A 7,203-nucleotide genomic window follows, 5' to 3' on the forward strand; every position below is an offset into this window, starting at 1 on the left:
AAAAGAAGTTATTGAGAATTAAGAAGTGGCAGGATCATGTAGTTATATCAAAGACTAGGAAAGAAGTACAGAGAAGAACATCTGCAACAAGCTCACGCTTTAAAAAATGCTGGAATTACATGGTCAACCAGTAGAACGACGTCAGTCAGTCCATAACTGATTCAAACATAAAAAAAGTCTTCTCTTTAATGAATTCAGGAAATGTTTTAATTTACTTTTTTTTTTAATTGCATGAGTTTAGTTCAACATCTGCTCTGCATTTTGCTGCTAGTTCTGCACTTATCTGAATTAATACTCTGATCTAAGCCTTATGAAACTAAGAAAAGAAATATCACTCAGTCCTTAATAGCAACAGATCTAAATACCAGCAGTTATGAAAGCCATGAGCCCAGGTGACACCTTCTGGAGACGAATTCAATACGAACATTGATCTAAACATCACCAGAATTACAGATACTAGCAATTACTAGCCTTAATGCCCCGGATGGGGCGGAGGGGGAAGGTCAATGGCAAGAATGAAAATATTTCCTGTAATACCACTGCCATGCTACTGACACTGCCATCACACTGCAACACGTACCACCAGCAAGTTGTTTTGTTCACAGGCATGAAAAGCACACTGGTTATTTCACAGTACGAAACAGTGTGGACTAACACACATGGCATTATTTTTGATGAGAAGACTGAATAGCCATTATTTGCTGAAGAAATTTATTATATGCTCTCTAGCAGAAAATTGCTACAGCTATGCCTTTTAATAGTAGAGCTAGAGTAAAAGTAATCAAAATATAATACTAAAACTGTCAAATGTATCTGGACAATTTTGGCTTTAAGTCTTTGCATTTCAAACAATCTACTTCAAAGTGTTAGAATCTTAATCAAAGATCAAAAATGTAGATTCTATAAAAAAAAAATTTAAAAGCTACACTACTAAAAAGAATTCACTATTTTCAACTCAAAAGATGCAGAATACAAACTAAAACACAATAAAACCATATATTTAATTTATGTTAATCTCCAAGATGTTATGTATTGTTTCTCACTGACACTCTGCAAATTCTCTATACTTGCTTCAAGAATTGGAGCACAAATAAGGGAACTTGCCCTGAAGGTAGGAACAAGCGGCAAAAAGAAAAGGGGTAATCAAAGGAGTAGGCTATATGCAAAAACATGACGTGTGTATAAAAACATATATGCCTTCTCTATCACAAAATCAGAATCTACTAGCCAGATTTAAAAAAAGATTAAAATTTTAGCAGCTACTGCATGCCATATTTTCCGTGGAGAGCTGTTACTAAGGGAATGAGAGGCACGTGTTTATGGTTTTCTACCACTTAGATGTCTTGAGGTAGACCAGAAAAACGTCTCTGATCCTTGCGATTTATTTTTCCCAGAAGTTACATGAGACATGACAATTGTCCGAATTTTCTAGGCCAAATCCAGTATTTTAATTTGGATCCATACTTATTTATAAATCTGTAATGACAACTACCAAAAAAACTCACACCAGTGGAAAAGAGCGTCCTTCCACTTCAACTCAACTTACTGATACTCCACGGATTTGTTTTTAATCTTTGTCGGCCAGATGGTAACCCACGGAGAGTAAAAACTTAAGAAGAATAAAATTCTATTAATTTTTCATAGTAAATAAGAACATACATAAAGTTACATCACCAAAGGCACTGAATCACTCAGATTTATGTACTAAACTATACGACTTCAAGATCACCCAGGTATACAGCAAAGCCAAAGATAGTTTCTTTTTTCAGGTACTTGTACAAACGAAGGTAAAATGCTTCACTTTCATTCCTTTGGCTTTTCTCATTTGCATTGCCTTTTTCTTTGCAGATACATGCACATTTTAAATGCTCTGCAAAAGTAAGGATGAAGATTCATGTGAAGGCAACCTATTCATCAATTTGACAATGAAAACTGGAAAAACCTGTCTAAATATTTGAGAAAGCCTAGCTCTTTACAGACACATTCTGCCCTGTTTGAAGACGCTATATTATCTCTACAACTAAAGATATTTTAAGTATCTGTGACGCTGTTAGTTTGTAACAGCATGATTTTAGCATCCTCGTTTTAGTGATGGTATAGCACTACTATGCTTTACAATGCTACTACCACACTAATATCTTGATATTTCCTCTCTCGAGGCAGGAGTGGAAGGCGTTTCTGAAGCTGTAAGTAAACAGAGAACAGCCAGAAGAGAAATATGTCTTTTATTCCCCGCTGTACAATTTAACCACCCTCTTGAAACAGCTCTTTCTACCTCAAGTTCTGCAACTAAGAAAACAATACTAAGACCCCTTACTTTCCTACTCCTCCTTCACCTGAACCCTCGGTTACAAGCTGAAGGAATGTCCCCACTCCGAGGAACTACCACCTTCTAGCCCCCCCCGCCGGCGCGGAGCAGTTCTGCAGCCATCGCGGGTCCAGCACTGGAGAAGGGCTGTGCGGGGTGACTTGCCAGGTGAACATCGCTCCAAGGAGCTGCTCAGCACGGTGGGCCTATCCGGTTCCCGCCCTGCAGCCCCCGCGGGCTCCCAGCGCTCCTCCCGAGCTCAGCGACGGCCCGACGGGAGCCGCCGCCGGGCCTCGGCCGCACGCACCGGCCCGGCCAGACCCGTGCGTGACCCGCCGGCTGCCTCTGCGCCGCGTAGCCCCACCGGCAAAAGCGGCTCCTTCGCTTTCCTCCGCCGGCGGGATGCCCCGGCGAGGCGCGGAAGGCCCGGCCCGGCCAGCTCCCACAGGCGGCGAGCTTGCGGGAAGGCCGCGCGGGGCCGGCGGTGATCTCCCGAGGGGCAGAGCCGCCGCAAGGGGCCCCGCGGGGTGTCCTCCGGCTCCCCCCGAGACCGTGGGCGTCTCTGAGCGGGAGTGGGACGCCGAGGCCGAGAGAGCCGCCGCAGCACCGCCCTCCCTCACGCAAGGCGGCACTCACCTTGGCCGCCATGTTAGCGACAGCCCCGCGCGGGCGCCTACGGCGAGCGGGAAGGGCCGAGCGCCCGGCGAGGGGCGGGGCTGCGGGCGCTCGGGGCGGGCTCGCCCTCAGCCGGGCCCCGCCTCTCCGGCCCCGCCCCGGGGGAGGTGGCACGGGGCCGCGGTCCCGCCCCCGGCGTCCGCTGCGGGCTGCCAGGCTGCTGGCTGCGTGTCGGCCGGGAGCGCGCAGGCCCCCGCGGCCCCGCCTGAAACGCGAGGCGCAGCGACGAGCGCCGGCGGGCGGCGGCGGCTCGGGCCGAGGAGGCAGCCCGGGCGCTTCTCCGGGGGCGCTTGGGGCCGGCGGGGGGCGAGCGCGGGTGGCTGCGGGCGCGGCCCCCGCCCGGCTCGGAGCCGGGGCGACCGGGTGTGCGGCTGCGCCGCGTGGTCGCGGGGAGCGGAGAGCGCAACACGCGCGCGCAAGGCACGAGCACAGCGTTTAAGTGCAGAGAATTCGTTTATTGAAGTCCAAATGTACAACTGAAGTTTACAACTTCCCCCCCTCCCCCCAACAAAAGCTTTGTTTGAATTTAGGAAGAATAAATGTTCTTTTTAACAATGTACAGACTATATCTTTTAAATAAGTTAATATCTTTGAAAAAAGAGCAATATGTTCCTTTTTTAATGTTGCAGTGCAACTTACAACTTACACGTCTGTGCAATGTACCATGAGGTATATGCCCAGTGAGCAACACACAGTGAAGTTTTCCATTCATAAATTTTCGTTGTCGACACACAAAAAGTTAACAAGTTAATCCGTGATAGAAAAAACGCAGCCAGTTACAGTAATTCACACAGAACTCATCTGAAAAGAGGGAAAAAAGAAACCTAACGTTCATTGCCTATATAAACTATTGGATCATCTCTCAACATAGACAAGTATAAAATTAAAAATGCTGTCGTGAAACTGAAGAAATACTGTATTATCCAGGGGTTGAAACCTAGTTTTACCTGTATCAGCCTAAAGCGGTTAATTTTCTCTCTCCGGCGCATCGGTGAGCTGAGGGTCTTTACTACGGTATCGGTGGAGCATCTGCTCGTAAAAGCGCGTAAGCGAGACGGCGGTTATAGAGAAGTTGCAGAACGCTCACGAACGGTGATGCAGCTCGGCCACCTTCCCCGGCACAGGCAGGTGGTTTACCGTTACCTCTCAGTTCATCTCACAGCTGATGAGAAAAACAAGGCTGAAACATGGAAGATGACTAGTATTTGAAGCTTTGACACTCCAAACCTTTCAAGATGGCTCTAAAATACTCGTTTTTTCATAATGACAGAAAATGTATATTTATTTTAGAAAGAATCATCCACAACATAACTCTGTGATAAATAACAGTTCTGCCTCTAATACATATATACATACTGCTTGTAAACAAAAAATGCCCACAGGTCATGGAGTCTCCATGATTTTTATACAAGGCGCTATAGATTTTTTTGTTATTGAAAACAGTCCTAGTGAAAGTTTGGTTTATAACCTCCTATTGCTACAGAAACAGTAAGAATGTTTATATTTACAAAGAAACAAAGACCATGGAGACCCCATAGCGTTATTTGCTAAAGATTTTAAGTTAGTGGGGGTTTCAAAATACACATTGTCAGCATGTTCAGATTTAATTAACAGTACAGGTTGAACACCAGCAGTACGATACTCTAGTGCTTTGGTATTTCAACCCCTGAATATACAAAGACATTACTACAGCCTACTTCACAGTTTAATGCAAGTAAAGTGCAAGCCATAGTACAAGGGTGTCATACATTTTCATACATGTAAGCGTTATCTAAAAAAGGCTCTCTATACAAGTTTTATTAGCTACTTTAGTAAACTAGACAGAAGTCATCTATGGCCCAGCAATTAATGGTCTTACAAGGATATTTTCTTTGTCATACAGTATGTGTCAAATGTAAAAAGTTTATTAATACTAGTGCATTTCTCTTCTATCCTAACCTGTTTCCTTTTCAGATTTTTAAGCTGAAATCCTTGTTTCTCAGTAAAACAGAAGTCTTAACTGGTAGCAGGGTCTTACTGGTATTTTGGCCAGTGAACACGATTTGTTAAGACATACTTGTTTCGTGGTTCCTAGTGGAAAAAAATGCACAGAGTTAATAACTATAATGTGGCATCCTTATGTAATCTGCAGCATTCAGACAGATGCATTTACAGTTAGTAAAAAGATCTGTATTGATACCCTCACCAATGCCTGAGAAAGAACAATATTCTAGAAATGTGAGGACAGAAGCTAGAGGGCCTAGCTGGTCAAACAACAGTTTGTCGACGTATTTTATCATTTTTACAACGCTGCTTTCTTTCAAATACTGCTCATACAGTGGTGTTAATGCATACAGCAAAGTCCCCAATTCTCACTTTTAACACACGTATGTGCTCAATAAAAATAAAGATCTATCTGTCTGGCCTGCATTAAGAAGGAATACGTTGTTTTTCCTGAACATAATGACACACAGTATCCATCTGAATTTTTTAAATACTTTTACTAAGAATAGTATATCAGCTATCTCAAAAACTGATAAAAGCTTAAACAATATTATTTGTAATCCTCCTTCTGATTGTGGAAGTGTGGTATAACCCATAAAATGTAGAAACTAAGCTTTAAAAAAACGCTTCTTGTTATATCAAGAATAGGGAGTCACCTGCCAGTCACACATAAGGGAACAGAACTGATCAGAAGTACAATGTCATGCTCATACGTAATGGCAGTAAAGAAAATAATTTAAAAAATCAATTAAAAAAATACCACTTACTAGTTTTTGTTTAAATAACAATGTATTTCCCATTCACCAACTGATGTGGCTCCGGTTTGATTTTCAGATGCACACACTCTTAATGCCAATTGAGAGCCTCGGCCACACGGTGTGAATGCGCCTGGGGTAAGAGGAGGTGGGGAACCTGTCCCCACAGTAGCTTGCCTGAGAAAGCTACTCTGAACCTTAGCCTTAATGAGGGAAACATTCTAGAAGAAAAAGAACTTTTTATTACTTAATATAAATCAATTAGCTAATATTGCTTCTTCAGTCTTTACTGTTATTACCCATTTTTTTGTACCAGTGGTAAAAAACCATCATTTGGCAACAATGGTGCATTGTCTGTAACGAGATTTTAAGCTCAGTGGTCTAAGGCATGTGGTATGTGGAAAATGTACAAACCTACGCTCAAGCAAAAAAGCATTGCTGTAACCTGCGCCCTTCTGTCTTCCCTACAGTTTTCCTACTGTGAAAACTAAGGAAAACCGAAACATCCTTTAGGAGCCCAAGTTACCACTTACATCTCCAATGTTACACTGCAGAATCTTGGGTGTACTACAAATTTTATCTGTTATTGAAAAAGTTATTTTCAGGGCTGAGACCCAGTAATATGGACAGACCTGTGCTCTCTTTCTTAAGGAACCTCTCCAGGACTGGGTCCAGAGACAGTAGTCAGGATCCCTGTAGAGATACAAGATTTGCTTATACGAACAGATTTAGTGTTTAAACTGTAAATAAAATTGTGTGATAGACATCCTTTTTATCACAGTTTTCGGGGTAGCTGACAGGCATTGGCAGTTGGGGCTTAAGTTTTGTCGATCAGTTGTGCTGCGTCTTGCCCTAGCCAAGGATTGTTTTAAACAATCCACCTTTGAAGCATTTTGGCCCCAATTGCATGAAGTGTTTGTCCAAACTTGGTGAAATGTCAAGAAATAGCTCTGCCTGGCAGAGCTGTCCCACCTCAAGGTTTACCAGCGTCTAAACAGCCCCCGGATAGAGCACCTTGGTCATCAGTACCACCGTTTTTTTTGTAGAGAAGAATGCTTTTATTAGCTTGGAAGACAAGTAAGGCTACATGATGAAAGAATATGGGAAATGAGGTACGTGATTTGTATTACTTGAGGAAAAGATAAGAGGTACAAGAATTTTCTTCATTCTCAGATTTGTGTTAAGTTAAACAGTTTTTACCAGATTCTTCATTTTTCTTTCAGAATTCCTATTAACAAAGTGAAATCTTCTAAAGGTCATCAGTAGAATTCTACAAATTTTGATGAGGCTGAGCACTTCCCAATGCCTCTGTAAAGTAACCCCTTCAAAGGCACCTTTATGATCCTGCACAAAGCCTCGCATCAGAGAGTGGGTATTGTGGCCTGGAAAGCTGTAACTGCTGAAGACAGTAAGAATAAAGTTAAGTGGCCATGTACATCTAGCAATTCTCTGCAACACTCGTTTCTTTTTCCTTGGAAAAAG

Source organism: Phaethon aethereus, assembly GCF_964289735.1.
Source record: "Phaethon aethereus genome assembly, chromosome: 10".
NCBI lineage: Eukaryota > Metazoa > Chordata > Aves > Phaethontiformes > Phaethontidae > Phaethon > Phaethon aethereus.